At 37.9% G+C, this 24,561-nt stretch overlaps 1 protein-coding gene across 10 annotated transcripts in view; it reads right to left on the bottom strand.

Annotated features, from left to right (window-relative positions):
• Window positions 1-24,561, bottom strand: part of LOC311440453 (uncharacterized protein) — a 509,298-nt gene that overhangs the window by 474,243 nt on the left and 10,494 nt on the right. The window contains exon 1 of one of the 10 annotated variants that reach the window (XR_014695422.1): window positions 14,108-14,208. The exons of the other annotated variants lie outside the window; for them this stretch is intronic. The gene's annotated coding sequence lies outside the window, so the exon portion shown is untranslated. Of the gene's footprint in view, window positions 1-14,107; window positions 14,209-24,561 lie in introns of those variants that run through there. 10 annotated transcript variants of the gene reach the window in all.

Below are 24,561 nucleotides of genomic sequence, written 5' to 3'. Positions count from 1 at the left end.
GAGCATTGTAATGTGAGAAAGATGCTTCAAGTTACATCACCCGGAAAAAAAAATTGCTAGATATTGGAATCACCCTCAAAGAGCAGCACTAACAAGTTGTCTTGAAAATTCAAGTTAAGTGGTCCATTCATTTTTAGATCTTTCTTCTTGTTTTGGAATTCATCCTTTTTGTCTAACAAAATACCCGGATCAATTTGTAGTTGCAATAATGCTATTCTCTACATGTTTCTTATGTCTGCAAGTAATCAGTTTCAAAATCAGTTAAGTCATTCAAACTGAAAAGAGACTGTCCATTTAAAGACATAATTCAGAGGCATATTGTCATTTTTTACGTTGAAACAATAAAAAAAAAAATGAACCTATTCAATACTTTTTAAAATGCCTTTCAGTGCTCTGAGGTGACTGGCTGCTGTTCAGTGAAATCTCTCTGCTGCTCTGGAGCCCCCTGCTGTAACGTGAATACATACCTTGCCAGTGCCAAGGCAACAGGGGCGGCTGCCTTTGCCTGGCCCCTTCATCTGGAAGAGCTAGCTAATTAAATCCACAGCTGTGAATGGTGCACAGCTCTCAGATGGACATAACATCTTGTACTCTGAATATTCCCTCTTCACTTTTCACCAATTCTAGAACCTTATCTCAGTCTCTCACCCAAATTAAATGATATTCCTCAATAAAGTTTTATACTCCTCTGGGGAGAAAGTAGTAAAACAGAAAGTCAGAAAAGAGTCTTTTATAAAAAAGAAAACAACAAAGAAAGGATGCAGAATATTCAAGCATGTCATCTTCATACAAATCAAATGAATATCCCCAAATGAATTCTGAACTGGGTTCACTGCGAGAAACTGCCCTATTAGTTGGTGACCAGCCACAACAAAGACAGAAAAAATAAGTACATGTAAACATCTGAACACAAAATCTGAGAACTATTTAAGGAGGCCATTTCATCACCTTTAACACAACGAAACATCCAGCTTGCAAATATACACTCCAAAGAGTGGGGAAAAAAATGTTAGTTACATTCTCAAGTCAAGTTAATGTAACTGTTGGATGGCTGGCACTGATTTGTGAAGTACGAGAATCTCGATTCAGTTTGCAGTGCTGTGTCTGACCTGTTACGGAATCTGACCGAGTTACCGCTTGTCTCTGCCTCAGTTTCCTTCATTCTTACCTCGAAATAGGGATCAGTTGTCATGGCCAATGCTAAATCAGAAGAATGACAGAGGGGTGTGAGTGAAAACACTCACAGATGGCTTTAGCAGCTTGCTCAACTGTCCCAATGAGACTTCAGTCACCCCATTAAGCACTCAGCTGAGGCGCTCTGGCAGATTTCTGCATCCTGTGCTGTAGTCCATGTTTCCTGCCAAAGTCCATAGATAAAGGTTCTTTCAGCTGTGCCTACCAGTCCTTCATTCCCACCTCCCACTTACAGTGTGCAACAGCCGCTTTGTGTAGGTGGCACCTGGATCTCAACTGAAACTCCTCGGCACAACTTTACAACATATGAAACTAGGGGCTCCTGAAATACAAGCAACCTTCTTGCACTGATGATTTGCTGATGAACTAGCCCTGCTTTTCTTCCAGTCTCATGTTTAGAAGTATTTCCCGCAATTCTGAGCAACTGACACCCCATTTGCCTAGCGTACATCCCTGCAGTGAGTGCACTGAGCAGTCAAACAGCCAGTCCGTGGCCTCTACAGCAGCGCCTGCATAGTGGGTTTACATGGCAAGGTTTTGGTAGAAGGGGGCCATAGGGGTGGTTTCTGTGAGAAGGATCTAGAAGCTGCCCCATGTTTGGTAAGGGCCCCACTGCTGACGAGGGCCGAGCCAATAAGCGATGTTGTTTTGCGCCTCTGTGAGAGCATATTTAAGACAGGGAAAAAAACGCTGCGCCACACAGCAGCTGGGAGAGTGAGAGGAGTGAGGAACGGCCTTGTAGGCGCCAAGGTCAGTGAAGAAGGAGGGGGAGAGGTGCTCCAGGCGCCGGAGCAGAAGTCCCCTGCGGCCTGTGGTGAGGACCATGGTGAAGCAGGATGTCCCCCTGCAGCCCATGGAGTACCACGGTGGAGCAGGGTTCCACGCTGCAGCCCGTGGAGGAGACCACAGTGGAGCAGGTGGACCTGCACCAACGGAGGCTGCCACCTGTGGAAGACCCCTGCCAGAGCAGATTCCGGGCCGGACCTGTAGCCCATGGAGAGGAGACCACACAGGAGCAGGTGACCTGGCAGGAGCTGCTGCCCATGGGGGACCCAGGTTGGAGCAGTTTGCTCCTGAGGGATGGACCCCGTGCTACGGACCCATATCTGGAGCAGTTCTGGAAGAGCTGCTGCCTGTGGGAAGCCCACACTGGATCAGTTCATCAAGGACTGTATCCCGTGGGAGGGACCCCACAGCACAGGGGACGAGAGTGACCGAGAAGGAGCGGCAGAGAAGAAGTGCTGTAGACTGACCATAACCCCATTCCCCCGTTCCCCTGCGCCACTCGGGGGGAGGAGGTGGGAAAGGGTGGATGGGGGGGGAGGGTGCTTTTGGTTTCTTTCCTTTGTTTCTCACTTCTCTAACTTGTTAGTAATAAGCAATAAATCTTACTGTCTCCCTATGCCGAGTCTGTTTTGCCCGTTACAATAATTACTGCGTGATCTCCTTGTCCTTATCTCATATATTCACATATTTTCACATATATTCACAGCCCTTTTCACATATTTTCTCCCCATTCCTCTTTGAGGAGGGGGAGTGAGAGAGTGGCTGTGGTGGAGCTCAGCTGCCTACTCGAGCAGAACCACCACAGCCTGCAGCACAGACGCACGTGTGTGGTGCCAGGCAGCAGGTGTGCCGCCTCCTGCTGCAAGCACTGCAACAGCCACTGCACAGGTGGTTGCTTAACACCAACAATATGATGCATATTTCCTGTGCTGAGGGGAAATGCATCTTTCAGGAATTGTATCAGGCTCTGGCAAAAAAATAATATAGCTAGAGAGAACATATTTCAATATGAGTGAGCTAATTATAATTTTGGCTCCTAAAGCTTTCTAACAGCCAAAATACAAAGTCCAGCTGGCATGTCCTTCCGCCTGCCTGAAGGAAATAATCCCAATTTATAGCATAATCAAAAATCATGTTTCCATATTTTGGGGGTTTTATAAGTTACTGCCAATACATCAGCCTATGGAAAAGCCTCAGATCGCTTTCCAAGTGACGGAGAGCCAGGAAGAAAAAGTTTCAATGTATGTGCAACTTTACCACCTCTACACTGGTTTGAAAAGCACACAGGATTGCCTGGCTGGAAGTGAGGGGAAAATATATCAGTCAAGAACTCTGTGAATCACATAGCCCTGTGCAATTAAGGGGCCGTTGTTAATTTTCAGATTGTCATAAATTCATTGGAGAATTTGAGAGAATTCAAAAAATAATTACAATAGAATGAAGAGGGGACTGGGTAATCAGTTGAAATGAAATCCAGCCCATGGAAATAAAACATTGCAAGAAACCAGCCCTGAAATACGCTGGGAGAATAAAAGGCATATGGAACCGAGCGACTGCATACACACAGCGCTTTTTAAAGACCAAGGTTATTTGGCATGAAGGCAGAGGGTGTTGCACAGCTCTGAAAACTGTTTTGCTAAGTACAGCAGGTCCCCAGCAGGTCTTCATTTCAGTCAATAACAAGCTAAAAATGTTGAAACTACCACAGATGTACAGCAAAGCAGCTGTATGGTTTTCACTCACTCTACCTATAGTAATAAATAAATATATCTCAGAAAATACTATTGCACCATTTGCCCTGAAATGGCATTTTGACTACACACCTGCAAGGGCAGATACATTTTTCTACATCTCATAACCAAAACACTGCACTTCAAACAGCAGTTTGCAATGATCAAAACAGCATTCATAAGTCTATTTTTAAGTGATGTTTCTTTAGAGATATAATTACAATTTTGATTACTTGTGCACTGATGTAAACTAAATGAATTATATTCTAGGTTTTACTGAAAAAAAACATAAGAGACCAATCCTACAAACTTTACTAACATGAGCAAATCCTAAATAATTAACAACATTAAAATCAGCACAGCACTTCACACGTGTAAGAAGTTTATGTAGTATCCCTAATTGACTTAAAGCCTAGACATGCTATTTTGATTAGTAACCCTGCAAACCAAGAATCAAACCACATTTACTCTATGGCTGATAGTCATCTTGCAGGATCTGTACTACTTGAAGTGCTGTAAATAGCTTAACACTGGTTCAGATTCTGAGATTGCAGTCAAGTCTGGTGTGCCTGCTGCCTTCTATGGCACATTGTGACTCGAACACAATTTTCTGCATCACAGTAATCCACTTTTCTTTTGTATGTTGAGATATTCAAATTCTTTCAATTTAAGTCTATGCTCATTCAAGCCACCCTGTCTTATACAGGGTGGAGAAGATCTAGATGGAGAAGGCTTTGCTAGCTAAGTGCCTGGAGAAACTGTTAGATTCCACTATTTTCTGCAACGCAGAAGTTCTGTGATATTCTTTCAGTAGTTCAAAAATATACAACCCTAAAGCATGCTTTGGATGGCAACAGAGACAGAAGAGAAACCTGCCTCTACACACTGCCTACTACCTCAGCCTTTGGCCTTTCTGACACCAAACCCTTCAACAGCTCTCTGTGCCCCTCTGCAGCTTGCATTATATAACACTATAAGGAGCATAGTCTGAAGTTTTGAAGGATCAGTATTTTTTGGCCTCCTAGCTCAATCCATTTTACATTATCATAACGTGTATACCTGTTACAACAGTGAGACCTATCAGTCTCACAGTACTAATACCCAGTTATTTAGTAGCAACTACAGCCAGAACCCTGATTTTCGCTCAGGATCCCTTTCTCTCTTACCAGTTAAATACAAAATTCCATACATCTGTATACCTTGATTGTTTGGGTATCTTAACTGCATTGCCTTCTGAGATAACATTTCCTTGGTAGGGATAAAGTTCATGCGCAAACAAAGCTGACGGATAGTAAGCATTCAGGGACAGTAATCACATAGGAAATTTACTGATAAGATTACACAAGGAAGGGCTACCAGCAGTGAAAATATCCTCCTGCATCCAGAGAGAGAAAATACCAAGCCACGGAGTCACAAGATTGGGGGTGGTGGCAAGGATGAGGGAAGACTGAATAGTCCAAAAGCCATCACTGTCTCAGAGTAGTAAGGTACGTAGCTGTTTCCATAAGAGCGCATCAGAGCTCTCTACACAGACAGGCTCCTGAGGGAGGATGCTGTTTCCCTGGTCTGGGGCTGCAGGGAGAGCCTGGGGCCTCTCCCTGGGACTGGGGCAGGTGGAGGCAGTGGCCTTACCTGCAGGAGGTGTGCTCTGGTTGTGTTGTGTAGCCAAGCAAACAAGCTGCAAGAGGGGCGCAGTCTGCGCAGCAACAGGGAAGATGAAAACTAGACTAATGGGATCTTCAGAAAGACCCTGCTGAGTCAAGAGCTTGAACTCCTAACAGCCATGAAGGAGGGGCAGCCAAAGGCTTTGCTTATTCAAGTGGCTAATGGAAACTCCCAAGACAGTGAAGGCCAGAAGTTTGTGACTTTAGGTAACAGGAGGAAGGCTCTGTCCACCCACACATCTACAACTGCAGAATAGATTCAGTTTCCTGATAAGAAAGGTGAAAGCAGATGAGGGGAGTAAAAGCTCTGTGTAGGGAAGTATCAGAGCTGGCTGGAACTATGAATCAGCACCAAATGGAAGTCACAAGTCATATAACTGGAAACTCTCTACCCTGTAAAGGAAAAAGCTCCCCCCAGGGCTGAGTTATTTTGCTACCTATGGAGGTTTGTTGCTTGCCAGGGGCTCACAGCCAGGCTGTTCCAGAGACTACCACTGCTTGTCTGACTCTTACTCTTGCTTGGTGCCTAATCTTCCTGATATCTGCTGTAAGGGCAACATGGCAGCATGCAAGCAGACACATTGCTGTAGTAGTAAGAGATTAAATAAGGAAAATGGAGGCCTGTGGCTGAATGGAGAATTAGTGACAGCAAATATGTAAAAGAATCCCATGGAGAATAACTACATAGAAATCACCATTGAAATTTCTTGACTCACAAATGGCTGTAGGCTAGATAAACATTCAGGTGATGCATTTGAGGTGTATTTTCATAATTTTCTTTAGCTGTTTATGTTTTTGGCTACTGTTGGAACACTGGGCTACATAGATCTTTAATTTGATTCAAGATGAAAATCTTTATAAAGATTATTTTCAACTGCTTCAGTAACGTGCTAAAGTTACTATCTCAAATACCCAAACAGCATAACTGAGAAGGATCTCAATAATTTAGAAGGGGTTGGATTAGTTCCTGTTTTCCATTAGGAAAATTTGAGGTTCAGGAGACTTGAAGACAAGATGAGCCATTGGAGAATTAATCTTCAGACATGGTCCACAGAAGTTTGAGAACTATCAAATCACTAAGTACTCAAAATTGTGTGCAAAATATGAATAAAATATTGATTTCATTAAAAATGTTAAGGACTACTTAATTCAACAACATTTTATATGTTTGCATATTTATTTCCAAATTTGCATATCTGTTTGCATATATCTTGTAAAGCTGAACGTTAATTATACTTTGAAATCATGTATAAATTGTAACCAAGGATGTTGTATGAATTTTTGAAATAAGAGATACACTCAAGTACCATTAATTATAAACTGCCATTTAAAGAACACTGAAGCAGACCTCATATTGAAAAAATATTGAGCCCTTGACAAATAAAAAAAAGGCAGCAAGAGTTATTAACTGGTCTAGCTGATTAAACAGCATCTCCTACAAACATAGCACATATTTTTTTTCTCTCTCCCTTCAGAGCACGGCTTACTTTTACTCAGAAGACATATGACAATTTGCTGGCCAAGACAAATACTGGTATGTACTGCAAGTATGATGCACTGGATTTTAATTTCTATTTAGGATGATTCTCTTTTTGAAGCTCTCTTCACATGAAAATTAAATCCAGTAATCTATAACAATAGACAAATAAAACTTCACGGATTACTTTAATGCTAGTGTCAAATGAGGTGAGTTGAAATGGTTTTATCACATGCTAATTAGATTTGTGAAATGATTCTCAGTAATTTAAAAAGCATTTACATAAGGTCAAATCCCAAGCAGCTTTCAAAAAAGCAGACTTGCTAAATAGACAAGATATGATGATCTGTCTCTCACTTAAAGTGGTAACTAGAGAGAGTCAAATTTCAAAAAGTTTTAGATATAAAATCCAAGGTCAGGTGACCTAGTAATTATTAAAATCCAGGGGATTCCTAAACATTTGTTTCTTAAGAATTATAACAGTATTGGAAAAGTATTATTTGCTCTTGTTAATTTTGAAAAGATGTGTAGAAGATCCATTAATACTGAAAAAGCACAATTCAAACTTGGAGCTTGCATAAAGAAGGTTTGGCAAAATCATTAGAGCAAATTACTGCTGCTGGCCATAACCAGACCTTAACCTATCTCCACCAAAGGTCATCTCCTTAAGCAGGGACAGCAGAAAGGTAAAAATCCACACCTCCCTCACACTCCAATCTGACATTTTAATTTCACCAACACTGAAGCTGTGTTTGCCTTGATCCATCAGCATGGACACTAGGCAAGTAGAGATACAAACTCACATATCTCGTTCTGGTATCTCCATCTCCTGGGTGGTATCTACAGCACAAGGAACAGAATGGAGCTCCAGGAGCAGTAAAATCTCAAAGTACTACATGCACCATACAAATAGGACCACCTCCACCAGCTTTAGTGATGTTGCACACACATACACCTTGCACTTTGCCTGTGAAGGTCTGACCTGACATTGATACGCTATCAGCCATTCATGCTCCCCAGTCAAAAAAATAACTTTCTTCAAATCTATGGAAACTTCTCCCCATTATTTCCTATTAGAAATATAGAGCATTTCAACTAGGGGGAGACCCAAAAGATGTGCCATGGAAATATGACTCTGTGGTTACCACAGTATTACTGTTTGGTTCAAGATAATAATCAAAGAGCAGCTACTTTACACACACAAAACTCTCATTTCATTGTGTTTTGTGAGACACGCCACATCCTTTCCTCTTCAGCCCATATTTGAGACTAAGCGGTTCCATAAGAGAACAGACATACTCTAGCACAAAGTACTACAGATAACATTTAACCTTGTCCTTGTATCACCATGCAACTACTGTTCACATTTGAAGAGCTGAGTTAGATTTGCATCGAATTTTAATAGCTGTTGATTCCTGGTATACTATGTCAACAGTAAATAATAATGGCCAATTTTCTTGCTTTCTGCAGGAAAATAATGTGAAACACCATGAGTTTTGACTTTAACTTTTTCTAATTTTTCTCATTTTTCTTCCCCATCCTCTCATTTCAAAAAATATTCTGCAGAAGAATACAAATGCCCCAGTTCCTGAAACCTTTCACAAAATAACACGCTGGCACTCCGTGTAATAACTAATTCTTGGCCTTGGTTCTTTCTCCTCTATCAGTCACATAAGTATTTAAAAAACAAAAACGCACACACAATGTGCATCTACCAACATGGCTCAGCATTGTTAGCAAATGACAATGAACCTGTTTAGAGCCTGAGGTCAGCTATATTGTTATATATATATATTTGTGCAAAGTAAAGCCAGATAGTAAAGCACAGAACTTAGAGAGCTGTGAACACTGTTCTTAAAATGAACAACCAGCATGGTATTAAGCATGCATGGCTGTATAGAGCAAAAAACTTTCACCATGGTTAAAGATGTAATGACTTCATTACCAGACGTGATGCTGTTTTTCCAATGCCTGTAGTCCTTCACCTACAACTGTGGAACATTTATTTGAAAACAGGGAGAAAGAAAAGATTGCTCCTGCTTCTTGAGACTAAGAATTTCTGTAGCATAAAAGAGAAAAGAGAAACCTGACAGGATCCTGTAAATTTCATGGCTGTAATTTTCCATTATAAATGAAGACCTATAGAGAATGAATTAGTACAACATTGCACAGGCAACAAATAGCTCTTCCTACTGGTATATTATATTCTAATGACAACAAAATGTCACTAACTAGTATTAAATATTCCATCCACTTGTAGTAGAAGCATTCTGTATTTCCTGTAATAGAGGGACATCAAATTGGTCTTTTGTTACAGAGCAGGATAAAACTAGACCTTTGGAAGAACTGGGATGCAAATGCAGCTCTTTGTGGTAAAAGTAACAATTGCAGGGATAAGCCAAAACCCTGACACATTGCTGAGCACTCCTCAAACTCTGGTATGACTTTAGGTATCTGAGTGTAGAATCCATTTCTCTCACTGAACCTTCATGATTATAGACACCTATTTAGGTAAACATGGCAGAATAAAAGACTGCAAAAGTCTTTAAAAAAAAAAAGAAAAGACTGCAACGTGTGATAAACTAAGAGAGTTTGAATTTTAATTTCCTCTGTTGCTTTATTATGGTTTGCTGCTCTGACACACAACAGCTACTGCATCAAAGTTGGAACTCAGTAACCAATTAGTAGGTGGTATTGGTGCTAGTTAATAATGGCTCAGAAATGTTGATACAGCAATTTAGAGTTTGTGTGATTAATTGGTTTATTTTGGTGTAGGTAGGTAATTCTTTAAGTCTGAAAATAATAATCATTCTAGTTTGGCATATCCAACACTTGCAAGACTTAGATAACCTTGGATACCTCACAGACACAACCTAACTTCTAACTAAAATCTTTTTCTTGATTTTTTCAAAACTAATGATCTTCCCAAGTTTTTTAGCAGCAAATAAGTTTCTTAGCTGAAAATAGTGTATCTGCAGCCAACACTTCTTCATATATGCAAAAAAATACAGATATCAGTGTACCCGTTGGTGATTTTCATATAGCATGCCTTAGATAGCTACTTTAAAGTATGAAGCAAAAAGTAGAAGACCTGAAAAAAGTACTAAATCCTTAAAATTTAGCAATCTGTTTTCATGTGATTCCCATCCAGTGAAAGAAATTAAGACAGAGGAAAATGTAATTTTCTCCTTTCCTAAATTAGAAAAAAATAATTAACACTGAAAAAAAAATCCTTTAAGAAAGTGGAGAGAATTTATGATGATTGTAGTAGTTTTTCTTTGTAGTCCTATCAATAGAGTACGTGCTGATCACATTTCAGGAAAAACTATTCAAAAGTAAGTTTAAAGATCAAATTTTAGAGAACATTTTAGTCTTGCTGGTATTTGTAAATATAGATCTGTACTTGTTATAAATAAAACTTTAAACAATTAAAATGTGATGTAGGTGCGATTGCAAATGAACTACTATCCTGTACTTTCAGGTACTCTACAATGTACCTTCTGTAATGCTGTTATGAACAAAAAGACAGCACTTTATGTAGTATACTATCAATTACTCCTGCTCAGCTCTTTGAATTCTGCTTGGAGAAATGAGAGGATATAATATAAAGACAGTTTGTGATGGCAGTCCACCTTTTCATGTGCACTCGTGTACAGAAAGCACTGAAACAACAAAAACTCACTCAATAACGTCAGCAAAAATAGTCTCTAATCATCATTAGCTTGATTTTTACAACTACCATGCTAATCTAAGCATGATAATACTTCTCCAGCCTTGAGCACATCATTCTATAATGCATAAGCAGCGATGTCAGCATTGCAAAGGAAAGAGTGTATAGCCATTTTAAGGATCCTATAACCTGCTTTCTAGCAAAGTTTCACTTCTTCAATGATCTTAGAAACTCCCATAGCAGAGCCTACTCAAGATTGCATCCCCAATGTAAGATCATTTTCTAAAACGATCAGTATATTAAAATACAAATACATACATCCTTAAAGTAACTGCTTGGCTCAGTCGAAACCAACAAACACGAAACTCTAAATGTGGGTTTCACCTCAGCTGTATGTTAGAGCACTCTGGAAACCTTTACGTTATTGATGTTCTGAAAATTATTTCAGCTAGGGGGCGTTCAACTGACATTTTTTACATGGCTGCACTTCTGACATTACCCTGTATGAGCAGATGTGAAAGAAACCTCCTGAGGAGAACTATAACAGAAAAACCTTAATATTCTGTGCTAACTCGAAATTTCTCCAATACCCTGTATTAAAGGCCTCAAAATTAATTGTTAAATTGTAGCAATACAAGTAAACAAGCATTAGAATCTCGTACAGAGAAGTGCCTGCCATTCATTTATGCGATAGCCACAGCAGTACAAGGATACCCCCGAACTCCTTCTGTTTTGCACAAATCAGTGTTGTGCATTGTACCAATACAACAAAGTCAGAATCCAAAGAACAGATTACAGCAACAACAGTTTTGCCAGTGTAACTTCATGTACACAAAACCTCTAATGGCATAAAACAGACAGAGATCATGCCTCCTGTTACCTCCACTTTCCTAGTTGTTACAAGTGACAGCAGTAGCATAACTATAACCTGAACTATTATTTATCAATGCAACTATTTTAACTTAAGATACTACATTTAGGGTATTTACAGTGGCAAAAGCTTTGTTTCAGTTAAATAAAGTCTCTTTCCACATTTTATAGAATGTCAAGTTCAGTTTAAAAACCTGAGTCGAACACTCCCTAAAGGCAAAGAAATCAAAAGGTGGGTGCATGATACTACGTGATTTTTAAGCCACTCAAGATACAATAAGAGCAGACTTATTCTGAGGACTTTTGATTTGAAAGCACTGAAGTACCTGGCCAACCAGCCAGCTCACTGCTGGTTCTGAGATACAGAACCAGAAGCAGGCAGTCAGCAGTCCCTCCCTCAGCCCTCAGGTTTCCAGTGACCACTTTCCTGTAGTATGTTCTATGCAATTACAGTTACTGGGAAAGGCAACTGAGGGGCTTGGGATTAATGCCTGGCTTCTCTGACCACGTGTCACAGGCAGCTCCCAGGTGCCAGCACCTCCACCTCACTCCTGAAGTTCCCTCAGTTGAAGGAAGTCAGAGACAGTTTCATCACGTGTCCACTCAGCAGGTTCTGCAAGAATAGAACATTTATTCCTGCCTCTTTAATGCAGATAAGATGAGTGCATCGACACCTTTTAACTGGCTGAAAGGACCCAGAGTTCAAAGTGTTGGACCCTTCCTAAGCACATATACCTTGGACAATCAACAAGCAAGACAAACACAGGTCTATCAGCATGGGATAGATAAGGGTAATGAGGCATTGAGGTAAAGCTGGTTAAACATTGAAATTTGCCTACAGAAACTGTAAACTCTTCAGTGCTGATAATTCTCTCCCTGGAATGTCATAGGTTCAGCTGACTGTGTTGGGCTGGAGGTCTGGTTAAGACAATGCTATGGTACTTCTTCATTCCGCATACGAGATTTTATTTATATGCTGCTGTCTACCCCTCTGCAGATGAAGGAAGAGCAACACGGAAGAAAACACATTGCAGCATGAGACTCATTATATTTGAAGATGTCCTGTATTAAACTTTATATAGCATAATTTCCATAATTTCATGGGTGCCACTTTAAGAAACAAAATACAGTCAACTTTCATTGTGCTGTGGGAAGCAAAGCTGAACAGCACATCAGCAGTTATGGCGTTACATATGGACTTTTGCTTCCTCCTGGGAGTTGTTTTCCTTAGAAACAAAGCTGATTCCTATTTTCCACTTTGCTGATAGCTCTGTTCCTGCATAGTCTGTGCTGCGGTAGGAACTATTGTGCACCCTTCCCGCCCACCCTTGCATACCCCCACACTTCCTCTTTTGTGGAACAAAAGCCTTTTCCAATTAATGAGGGAATTTCACAAAATTATATTCTATATCTATAAGGATATAGAATATAAAAATTTATGAAAGAACTTGTTCCAAAACAAAAATTCAACAGGGAAAGTATAAATTGTTACGCAGGAGTTGTGTCCCTATCAACTTTGCATTTAATCTTAAAAGTCAAGAGAGGAAAGCTTCTGGGAAAGACAGGTTTCCATATCAAGTTTGGGTAGCACTACCTCCCAAATTATGAAAACAATTTGATTTCAGAGGATTACTTATGTAAGGATTCTGGAGTCAAAACTTACTAAAAATTCTGGTTACTTTCAGTTATTCTCAGCTACTGTCCTATGTAACTACCATTTCAGAATTAGTGCATAGTCTGCAAGCAATAATGATACAAAATCAAGGCAGGGCAGGTTACTACAGCTATCTAGCTCCTTGAAAATAAGCTTTCTAACCTTCAGAAAAACAAGCTTCCAATAAACACAAGAAGCAGGCTCCAGTCTATGATCAAGAAATCTCTTATCTTTTAACCCTGGTTCACAGGCTAATGAGACCACTTTGAAAAAAAACCTGTCTTTAAGTGTCTCCCCTTTATCCTTTCCAGAATTCTGCAGGCTGTATTGCTCATTACGTGTTTCTCATAACACTGACTAGCCCCTGCCATAATCTCTCTCCTGCTGTCTGAGTGCAGGAACTCCTCACATCCAATTAAAGGGACAGAAGCACATGGCTTTTCAGCAAGGACACAGAGGTGGCAAAGCTCACTGACTCTAGAGGCAATACTTATTATGTTTTCTTAAGGGAGATATTTCATTACTCAGGAAGTCCAGAAGATGTACTTCCTGGGAGAAGGTGGTTCTCTGCTGATAGAGGTGCTAATATAAACTGTATTTGAGACTACCGTTATAACTTTATAAATAAGCGATGTATAGCCAAGCTTCCAGCCTTTACCCTTTCCCAAAGCCAGCAAGTATGTTACTGTTCTTAAAGTTTTACATTGACACAGTGCTAGCCAAAGGCAAATGCTACAAAACACAAGCACAGTCCCAGCATGTCACTTTGCACAATAAAAATGTAACAGGGAAGTGATACAATGCCATGCAAATCATTTCCTGGCCTAAATAAAAAGAAAAAAGAAGACCATTTTAGATCAAGTAAATTCACTTGTCCTAGAAAAATAAATGCATTCTGACTAGACACTGGAGGAAAAACAGTAACAAACAATATGGGAAAATAATAATAACACCAGCCTTAGCTAAACTTAATGTTCCATAAATGAAGACTGAGTGAAGAATTCCAAGTACTTGACCACTGAAAATTACTGATCATTATTATAATCCATAAGATAACAGCACCTGTAACCGAAGGCAGACTTTTTCTGAACTCTCACAAGCTATTAGCTGGGTTTCAAACATCTAGCCACACAGACAGAAAGGAGTTGAGTACCTGAAGGAGTTGTGGGGGTACTGCATTACAAAACACATTCACACAGCTGCAAACTGATCTGCAATTAGCACATGGCTGTGGAGAAGCTCTTGATAAGCTTCAGAATAGGATCACACTAAGACCCATCCAAGGTCTTCTTGCCAGTAGCAACCTTATTAAGCAAAGCATCATCATTTCCAACTCTGAAGACATACATTTTTACTGATTATGCCATTCTTTGTGAACAATGAGTTTTCAAACAGCATAGAGGAACTTAATCAGTGCTTACTGTAAGCCCAGTTGAACTTGCAGTGAATACAGCAAATGTTTCTTCCTTTTATATTAACAGAGCTGTAGTAGGCCCCGCTGGGCCAAGCTGACAGAGTACATCCCTGTAAATGTAGTCAAGTTGAAAACAATGGCACTGCTCATAAAAAGTAATTATAGTTTTGTACATGTAATGCTCATAGGAATGAAGGTGTTTAGGATACAGCCTTATTAATAGCTTTTGTGATACAAAAGCCCTTTAAGGGGTTGTGTTTTGTTCAGTCACCTAGGCAATAAAGAATCAGCCTGCACATACTGGAGTTAAAATATATATATATATATATATATATATATATATATATATATATATATATACACACACACACTTTATATATATTATATATTACTATATATATATAATATATATATTACTATATAGATTATATATATAATACTATTACTATTATATATATAATATTATATATATTAAATATTAGTTATATATATTATTATATAATATATATGTATGTATTATTACTTATTATATATATTATATATACATATACTTTATTATATATATACTTTGCTACATAACAGACAAAATTAAAGAGTGACTTTGGAAATTTCCTTGTCACAGAAACCCCAAAATATCATGGAGAAATCTTTAATCATCCATCCAGCATGAAAATGAGTGTTATTCATTTCTAACTATTTGTGATGGCTGTGAAACAATAAAGAATACATGCAAATTACACCAATACAATAAAGACTTGATTATGCTACTGCTTTGCCTATTTGACTGCAGCAATAAGCAAGAAAATGGAGACCAAGTGGAACACAATTTAGCCACCTTATACTGTAAAAGAACACTCACTTCTGTTACTGGTTCAGCTACTTAAAATAAATATTTTTGGCAAATAACTATTGTTAGGGGTCCTTATTTAATGAACTTTCCCTAGCTCCATCACAGTGATCCTGAGACTACTTTCACTGTGTTTGTGTTCCACTTTTGTATTTTTAAGACAAAATTGTTTTGATCTTAAGAGATGGCAAAATACATTTTACAAAATGTATTTAGCAAATCAGAATTCCACTTTCAAAACTAGTATTTCAAAACAACCTGAGGACCTTCTAAGTGAGAATATTTACATTTATTAGAGTTTACAATCATAGTTTAACCCTATTAAAGTCAATGGAAATTAAACGGCAACTTGAAAGTGTTTTTTATTTTTGTTTTTATTTTTTTTTCTTTCCTAGTTCAGGATATTCCATTGTATTTTAGAGGAAGGATAAGACAGAAGAACACAGATAATGATATTTCAGGCAGTTTTCAGAGTGCGCATACAAGATATCCTACAGAAAACATGGCAATACACTATGCTAACAAACTCTATTTTTTCTGTTGTGGCAAGAAAATAAACCAACAATGTTGCATATGGGGGTTTTTAGGAAGAGAAAGAGTACCTTCTATTCCCCTACACGTAGTCTAAATCTAGGAGGTGTTTTCTCTTCCCTGGCTCCTTTTCCTTAAAGCCATGAATCTTCCCACACCACTGCGGGTGAGAATCCATATTTTAAATTTGATTCACTAATGCTGCTTGAAACACCATTAGCTCATCCTTCATGCTCCGTAAGCTGTGTTAGAAGGGGTCACAGAGTACTGGAGCTGGCCAGCAGCCAGTCACAGCATGGCTAGCAGCCAGCCATTCTGCTGTGGACTGGAGGGGGTTCCTGAGAGAATTTGAGAGTTCTTGCGTATTTCCACCTCTATCGCAGCCCAAGATCTCCTGCAGAGTTTGTATGGACAGCCTAAGGATACAGAAGGCTGTGCTCCTTGTGCTGTATTTTCTTGTTGACTAAGAGTTATTTGTCCACTGGATGCCTTAATAAATTAATCAAATCAGCAGTAAGATTTTTACACAGTTTCACGCAGCTTAAGTGCATGATCTTGTTTTAGCCAAACCATATCAACACATGACTTTGTAGACTTGGTATTTTAAGATAATTCTTACTTTCTTACCAAGCTGAGAAAAAATAAATATAGGAATTAACAATACTATCTTGTCAAAATTCCATTTTCAGGAGGAAAGTATTTTTCTTTGTTACAGTTTCCTGTACTTTTAACTTTCCCACCAATGAATTACTGGATCTGGGCCTGAAGCATTCTTTAGCAACATTTGGAAAATTTGTACATACATTATGAAATGAAACCAAGTAACATATGGCTTCCAAGAAAATAAATTAATCTGAGTTTATAGATAATAAGAGAAATAGGCAGTATGGTTTATGGGAAAAAATGCACTTAGACATGGCACAGTAAAAGTAGCCTATCACCAATACATCATTCTCTCATGCATACTTATAAAGATCCATATATGAAATCTCCCACCCACAAACGCAAAACAAACAAAAATGCATAGCTATTTGGCAATGGACTTGGCATAATCTGATAAAAAAACTTTACTATGGGATGCTTGAAAATTATTGCTCCACTTCGAACATCTCCTGAAATACATTGCAATATCAGTACAAAGCTGACAGCATCAATCAAGAATCTTCAGAGATGCTTCATTTGATTTTTCAGACTGATGAGAAAGCAACAAAGTTACAGGACCAAGCAATTTCAGATACTTACTGTACATTAATCAATTTGAAATGAACTCCTTTTGTCTGCAGCTGTAATGGGCTGGAAGACATTTCCTAAACAAATAGGTATTTACTCTTTTATTACTACTGATCAAACACTGAGACCTATATAAAACTTAAAAAAAAAAAAAAAAATGTTTTTGTATTAAAGAGAATGTTCAGAAATGTGAAATCTTGGTTACAGAAGTTCAAATAAAAATTATTTTTTAAAATTCTATCTGACCTTGGATTTGACAGAACTGTATATATATAGGTCAAGATTATGAAAGGGCTTCCATTAGCGAAGTTATCTAAGTATTGTTCGGACTAGTTTTCAGGATGAAATACTAGCTCAAGTTTGTATTTACTTCATGCACAATCACTTTAACCTTGCTATTTGCACAGCAGACATCTTCTTCACAAGACTACAGAAGCTATTGACTATAAATCTTGATAAGATAAGCTGTTCATTCCTTCCTTGTCAGAGTGCTCTAAAAAGTCACATAAAAGAAAACAATTACTGAACTGAGGCAAATACTAAACGCTGATCCTAGATTTCTTATGGGGATTTCAGTAGGACTTCTGCCCAAATAAAACCAGCAGAATTAGAACCATTGTATGAAAGTCATTTTAAAGAATCCAATTCATTTGCAAAATTTAATTAATATGAATGCCAAAACTTCAGTTACAATTTATTCTAATTGGCACCATTTCTGAAATCTTAATACTTAAAAAGATGATGAAATGAGCATAGTAATTCAGCTACCTCCTTATCCTTGCATCTACGTATTCAGTCATCAGTTATACAATGTGTGGCTAAAACAGGAGTGAGAAAGCTTGTATTCCCCATCCTATGGAGGGAAAGAGTAGCCAAGACTGTCAGCTCAATATTTTAAATTAAAAAAAGCCTCCACTGAGTGCTTTCTACTGTCTCTGGAGCTAATTTTGAAATGCAGGTTCCATCTATCTTTCTGCTTTAGTGAGTTGATTAAGGAAGTTTGTTTCACTTAGTTCATGGATTTAGTGTCATTTTTGTAAGTCAATGTTAAAAAGAATTGAGGGCTCAGACCTCCTGCTAAGAGTAGAAAGGTATTAAAAATACAACGGTATTCTGCATGCGTGTGTGTGTTCACAATAATGGTTTAAAAAACTAGATGAGTTAGACTACTCTTGTAGGAATGGGAAGACTGTTTCTTCATTTAGAGAGTTATTAACCTGGTCAGGGCAAATTTTAAAAAATTAATAATTAAAAAAAAAAAGTTTCCATGTACTATAACAGATGACAAGCAAAGGACACTCTGCAGAGTGCAAAGAGCCTACAGCCCATGCAAAGACTATGAGCCTGCCGCAATCAAACAGTAAGACCTCCAGGTGAGGAGAAGAACTTCCCAGGAAAAAGAATAGACCTGGCAGAGTTTCCTATTATACAAAATTCACTGTATTAGCTTGAAGCAAAAACTCGCCTGCAAGGACTCAGTAGGCAGAGCTCCATGTAAGTGTTTTTATTTGTTTCCTTTGCTTGCTGGAGTTCTCTGCAGAAAAACAAAACAAAACAAAAAAACACTTCTAATTGATCCTCCAGAAGTTCAGCTTTTTATAAATGTAAAGACTATTAGTTTTCTTGCAAGAAGTCACTATAAAGAGAAAAGTTTTACCTCCTTAATCCCTGTCCACAAGGTGAAACAGAAAACCACTAACCTCATTCCTTCAGTCGTTCTGCAAAAGGACACTTTCTAGAAATACAAACCTGATTCTACTGACCTTCACTTGCAGTGTTAATGAACTTTCTTTAGCTGATGAGCATTCAGGCTATTTTACTAGGGCAAAATTGACTTGCTATAGGATAGTAATTCTCTAATGCTAAGCATCAGAAGATGTATTGTGACTGGTTCTTTTTTATAGGATTCCATGCTCTGGCATACAATATTCTACAGCTTTTAGATATCTAGGATCAAAAACAAACAAAAAGTTATCTGCAACCCTACTTTAAAAGAATATTTAACAGATAAAACAATGAACTCTGTGTGATTGGCCAGTCACAGAAGAATGCCATATGGTGCCATATGACACCACCTTTAAATCACACATACATAGGCACAAGCCTCAAAAAAACAACATTAGAATTAATATACATATGATGTTAAGTTGATCTCTGTATACTCAGACCAAAAAAAAAAAAAAAAAAAGATTTGATTCAAATAGAGGATTCTGCACTGGCAAGTCCACAGTCTACCAGTTGTCTCCTTCGCCTGCATGCTGTCATCAAAGCCTTCTGAAAAGCTGATTACCTATCACACTTTCTAAAAAAAAAAACAGGAAAGAAACACGAATTATAGAAATATGCAAGCTCACTACATCCCCCTTAATACTTAATTAGCTATCTGATGAAAGAGTGAAACCATGCAAGATGATATGACTGATTCAACTGATCTACTTGGATTGTATTTTATCACAATGTTGTTCTCCAAGTGACCAAGAGACCTGAAATAAGTAATGAAGGCAGACATTTTTCTGGTTCTTAGAATAGGTTAAACATATCTACTAGTAATTTCCCTAGCTCCCCCTCTCAGCCTTTCCAAATTTGTTTTCGGCAAACTAAATCACATTCATTTTCACCAAGTCTTCAACTTTTTACTAAGTTAGAAAAGCATCTGTTTTTAGAGATCTCAGAGAACACCATTTTCCATTATCTTCATGTGAGTGGTAGACCTTACTATGTAATCACCATCTGAGTATTCTTTTATAGCTACCACAAACAGCAATGCCTTGAGACCTTTTCAAAGTTACTTCTTTTATGGAAGAGAAGAAAATAGTCATAAGATTGCATATCTTATCTTCTGAGGATGGGAAGTTACATGGTGATTATGATGTGGGTGAGCCACAGAATTAGGTTTGTAAATGGAAAACAAGCCTAACAGATCTAAAAACAGCAGACTGAATAAATGTGAATGTGCACATGATACTCATGATGCAGACCTATGTGTAGAAGGATATGTAAAGAAGCGATTATTGTCTTATGGCAAATGAACACGGTATCACAGTTTGAAATAGGTCTCTTCTAAAGATGAGTTAAACATCATCTCTCTATCCTTCCTGGCAAAAGCATCATATCAGCCCAAGGAAACAATCCCATTACTGGGAAGTCACAGGTATTTCTACTTCTCAGTAAATTAGGTGCGTTTTCTTTAGCCTTATTGGATTGTTATACTACCTTTTCACATTTTTGTGAGGTATTTCAAGTCAATGACCTTTTAACAGATAGGGAAGATCATATGATGCATCTGTTTCAGCCTTCCAGACTCCCAGATTGTTCAAATACCTTCATTCCAAAACTTTAACTTTGGTTTGCAGAAGACATACTGATGATGCACATGCAGCTGTATCTGTACATATTTCTCTGCCCTGGTTCTCACAAAAGGCTTTTTGGGGGCCTTCATTAAAGGTTAAATACCATCTCCTGCATGTTGGGGGCACTGTGTAGAATTTTTCCAGAAAAGTGGTACTAAGATGGCCTGTGTGCTTCAGAAACATGTCCCTTCTTCCTGTTGCAGCTTCCACTGTCTACACTGATGACAACATTTTCTTGTTTGTAAGCCCCATCTTCTCCCCCTCTTTAGTGTGTATACATACACACTTGTAACAACATAAACAGTAATTTATTTTCAGGCAAGTTGGCCAGTACATTTTCCCAGAGATATGGATATTTTGTAGAGATTATCCACTTCATTGACTTAATTCAGATGTTGACGCTTCTTCAAAGCATTTCTCCAAACCAGATATTTCCATGATCATCATGCTTAGCCCACCAAATTTCCTCTTTCAAAGAGTTTCCACAAAATAAATAAATAAATAAAAATCACACTACAGCTATTAATCAGCTGAAGTTTCAAAGGAAATACATACACATATTTAAGAATTACAACATTTCTTAGAAAAGCTAATTTCCCTACATATATTGGTACTCAAAAACTTCTCTACAGTCCACAAGGAGCCATCCACAATGTCCAGGCCAACTCCACACTCTAGCACACAAACCTAATACTAAGCCTGCAAAGCAGTGTGAAAATACATTAGTAGATATTTGCCTCCATTGCAATCCCTTAATCTTTTCTATTTCAAATCAGCTTGCATATTGTAACCCACCTCCTACCCACATGTCTGACAGTAACTGTTGTGATGCAACTCTGCTAAAGAAAATAGGATGCCATGAACAGTTCAGTAAAACAGTGGGAAGCTCACATTAACAATGGAAACACAAGAAATTAAAGAAGCCAAGTGAAGAGCCACACTTCTCTGCTCTGTACTGGAGCAGTCCTTTTTATTGGTTATCTTCATGACAGAGCTGAGAAATTTAGGAATTTCTACATGGGAATGCATAGGTATGTCAATGCAATACCATGTGATTCCACTTGTTGAAGAGTAAGAATGCTTTATTTTGATTCAGATGTTCTGCTTCCAAACCTTTGATACATTCTTTCATGGAAGTGAGCCATCTGCAAAACACAGAAAACTTCAGCATTGGTTAGCTGAACCACAAGGCATTTACTACCACTAATGTCCAATATTGCCTAACAATTCCCTTCTGAGAATATAAGAACTGGGTTTCTAGCATACAAAGACAAAACCTTGTCAAGTGAATCTTGATAACAGATTCAAGATGGATAATACACAACCATTCTCAAACGTTATACTGACACAATGGCATAAAAAAGGCTAGAGAGTATTAACGCAAAACCCTTCTTTCAAAATTGCCAAAGCAATCAGGGCAAGAAACTCCTCACATCTCCAAAAGTACAAGGCATCAATTTGTTTCCAACTACTTGGAAGAGAAGTCCTTCCAAGTCCTTCTATATTACTGTCATTTCCCAATGCAAATGTTGTTCAAAGACACTAAAAACAAGCAATTATGTACATCAAATGATTTTCAGTGAACAGGATACATACCTGAGTTAGCAATACTTATCAAATTCATGTAAGGTTAACATAAAGGGATCAAACAATTTCATGTGACAAACCTGATAAAAGTCAATACTCCAGACTAAACTGTCTTTGATTTGTGTATTTCAAAGTATTTCAAACAATTTAAGTATTCAAACAGCACACTTTCTTTTCTTATATACGCAAGCCCTTTAATACCCAACCGTCTACCCTGAACCTTGAAAACTGCCAGGTTAAAAAAAAAATTAAAATCATTGAACTGCTGCTATGTCTGTTTCTCCAGTCCAACAGAAGGAGGAACAAAGGCCAAAGCTTTGTTTGGTTTTCTATCAGCATTACTGTAGATTCCAGTACCAGGGAAGTAACTCATTCTCAGCAACCCTGACACAGAGTACCTGCAGGAATTACATTTCAGAAAGAGTACCCACAAATCCATCAGTCATTAGAAAAAGGGAGAGATGGGGTACAGCTAATTGGCTTTATTGCCCAAGACCTCAGCTATGTACGAAACACAGAATATGAAAAGTGCCATTCCAATTCACAGCAATGTTAATTACTTGCTCATGTACTATTATCAAGATGTGTTGCCTTGTATTTCAAAGACTCAAGTTCAGCCAAAAGTATACAGCTGAGGTTAAAATGAATGTTGCAAGGAAACTTTGGTTAGCTTGTAGGGAAGTTATGCAATTGTGATATTTAATGGGTTCATTTGCCTGGGAAAGGAAGATAGGAACAGTGATCTGCAATTTTAAGTGACCAAACTAATTGGGGAGAGGAAGTCTGGGAAAGTGCACTACAGAGTTTATGTTCCATTATTCACTTGAATAATGGAACAGTCTTGGAATAAACTGCAACTCTTCCAGTGTTGAGAACTGTTTCTTAATCTAAAAGGAGTATTCAGACTTGGACGAGAAGTAAGAATTAATCTACCAGGAAATTAAAGGTGTATACATTATGTAGAAGATTAACCAAAACTGAAAAATGAATGAGAAAAGTAAAGCATAGGGTGCCAGCAAGTTCAGTGCATCCCTTTATATTCTCAAGCACAGACATAATATATATATAATCTAAAACTTGCAATATTTGTTTTTAAACTATGTTAGTACTTTTCCATTTTCTTCCTTTTTGTTTTTAAATATTTTTGCTTCTCAGCAGGACTTCAGCTGCTTGCTGCACCGTTTTGTACTCTGTTCAGAAACACAAAAACAATACTATGCAACCACCCTGAAACTGATTCATTGTTCAATGATCTTGCATTCTTAAGTGCATGAGTTCTCTCTAAAGCCAGCTGCACAAGGGATCACAGCAGTGGGCTGAGGGAAATACACAAGCCTCCTCAAGAGCTCCCTTCAGTTTTGTCAGAATGTGTTTTTTCAAGCCTTGCAAAGGAAGAAGGCATCAGAGAACCTTTCCTTGGACATTTTCCTTTTGAATTTTCTCCCATTTTCCTATGACTAAGAAACACAGGGGTTTTCTCCTTGATTGGCAAAAGAATTCCAATTGCTTTCAAAGTATATTGACATTAACAAACCTTTCAATTAGCTCGTTACTATTATGAAAAATGCAATACCAATACCAGTTAAGTTTTGAAGGAAACAATCTGCAGCAGAAACTTATTTCATGTTAGAATGCAAGACGTATCTCAGCACACTGTACTCAGTACACGATTCATTGTGTACTTTAATTCTTTGTCAAAAAATTAGAGACTTCAACTTTATTGTATTCATTATTCATGCAATCCAGCTTCCCACTTTGCCCTCCCAGCCCCAAGAAGAGTTCATACCAAAAGTACTAAGACAAAGTTCTCAAAAGCACTTCAGACACTTCGGCACATAAGACTTGCTTCCATTGAAGTAAACAGGAAAATTCCGTAGAACTAACTGGAAGAAAAAAAATCAAGGTTTGTACCTTGTCACATGTGAAGTTCCCTTGGCAGAGGACTTCCCACGGAAAAGCAGAAAAACTTCATCTGAAATTCTTAAAAGGAATAATAATCGCTAAGGAATAATAATCACTGAAGAAAAATTAGCTTCAGCAGTTTGCCACTAGATGGAGCAATTTAATATTAAAATTTCCATTTATATAGAAAATCCTCTACGTTCCTATCCTTTCACACCTTTACCTTTTTTGTTTTTTTGCTTTTTGTGCTAAGGACACTTAGAAATACTGCATCCTTACAGGTGATGCAAGTAAGAAAGCTGCATATGAACACACACAAACGTTTCGGTATTTTACCTGTATTATATCAAACACTGGTAACAACGTGAAGTAAACTCAAATTCTCAAGCACTTTAATTAAACTATTAATTCTAGTTGTCTAGCAATCTACATCATGTAATCTTCAGGAACATTAAGCATTAAGAAATATGAGGCAGTTTTCTCAGAGTATTATGCTCTCTATTCACCACTGACACAAGAGGAAGTGGTATCTTAGCCTTCACACTATTAAATATTTAGAGTTCTTCTATATCTTAAAACAGAACTGAGAATTAAGAAGATTTTGTACCAGCACATAAAAAAAAAAAAAAAAAAAAAAAAAAAAAAAAAAAAAACT

Source organism: Aythya ferina (genome assembly GCF_964211825.1).
Source record: "Aythya ferina genome assembly, chromosome: 8".
Classification (NCBI taxonomy): Eukaryota; Metazoa; Chordata; class Aves; order Anseriformes; family Anatidae; genus Aythya; species Aythya ferina.
Note: the sequence above shows the minus strand (reverse complement) of the source record. Positions and strands in the feature narration are given on the sequence as shown.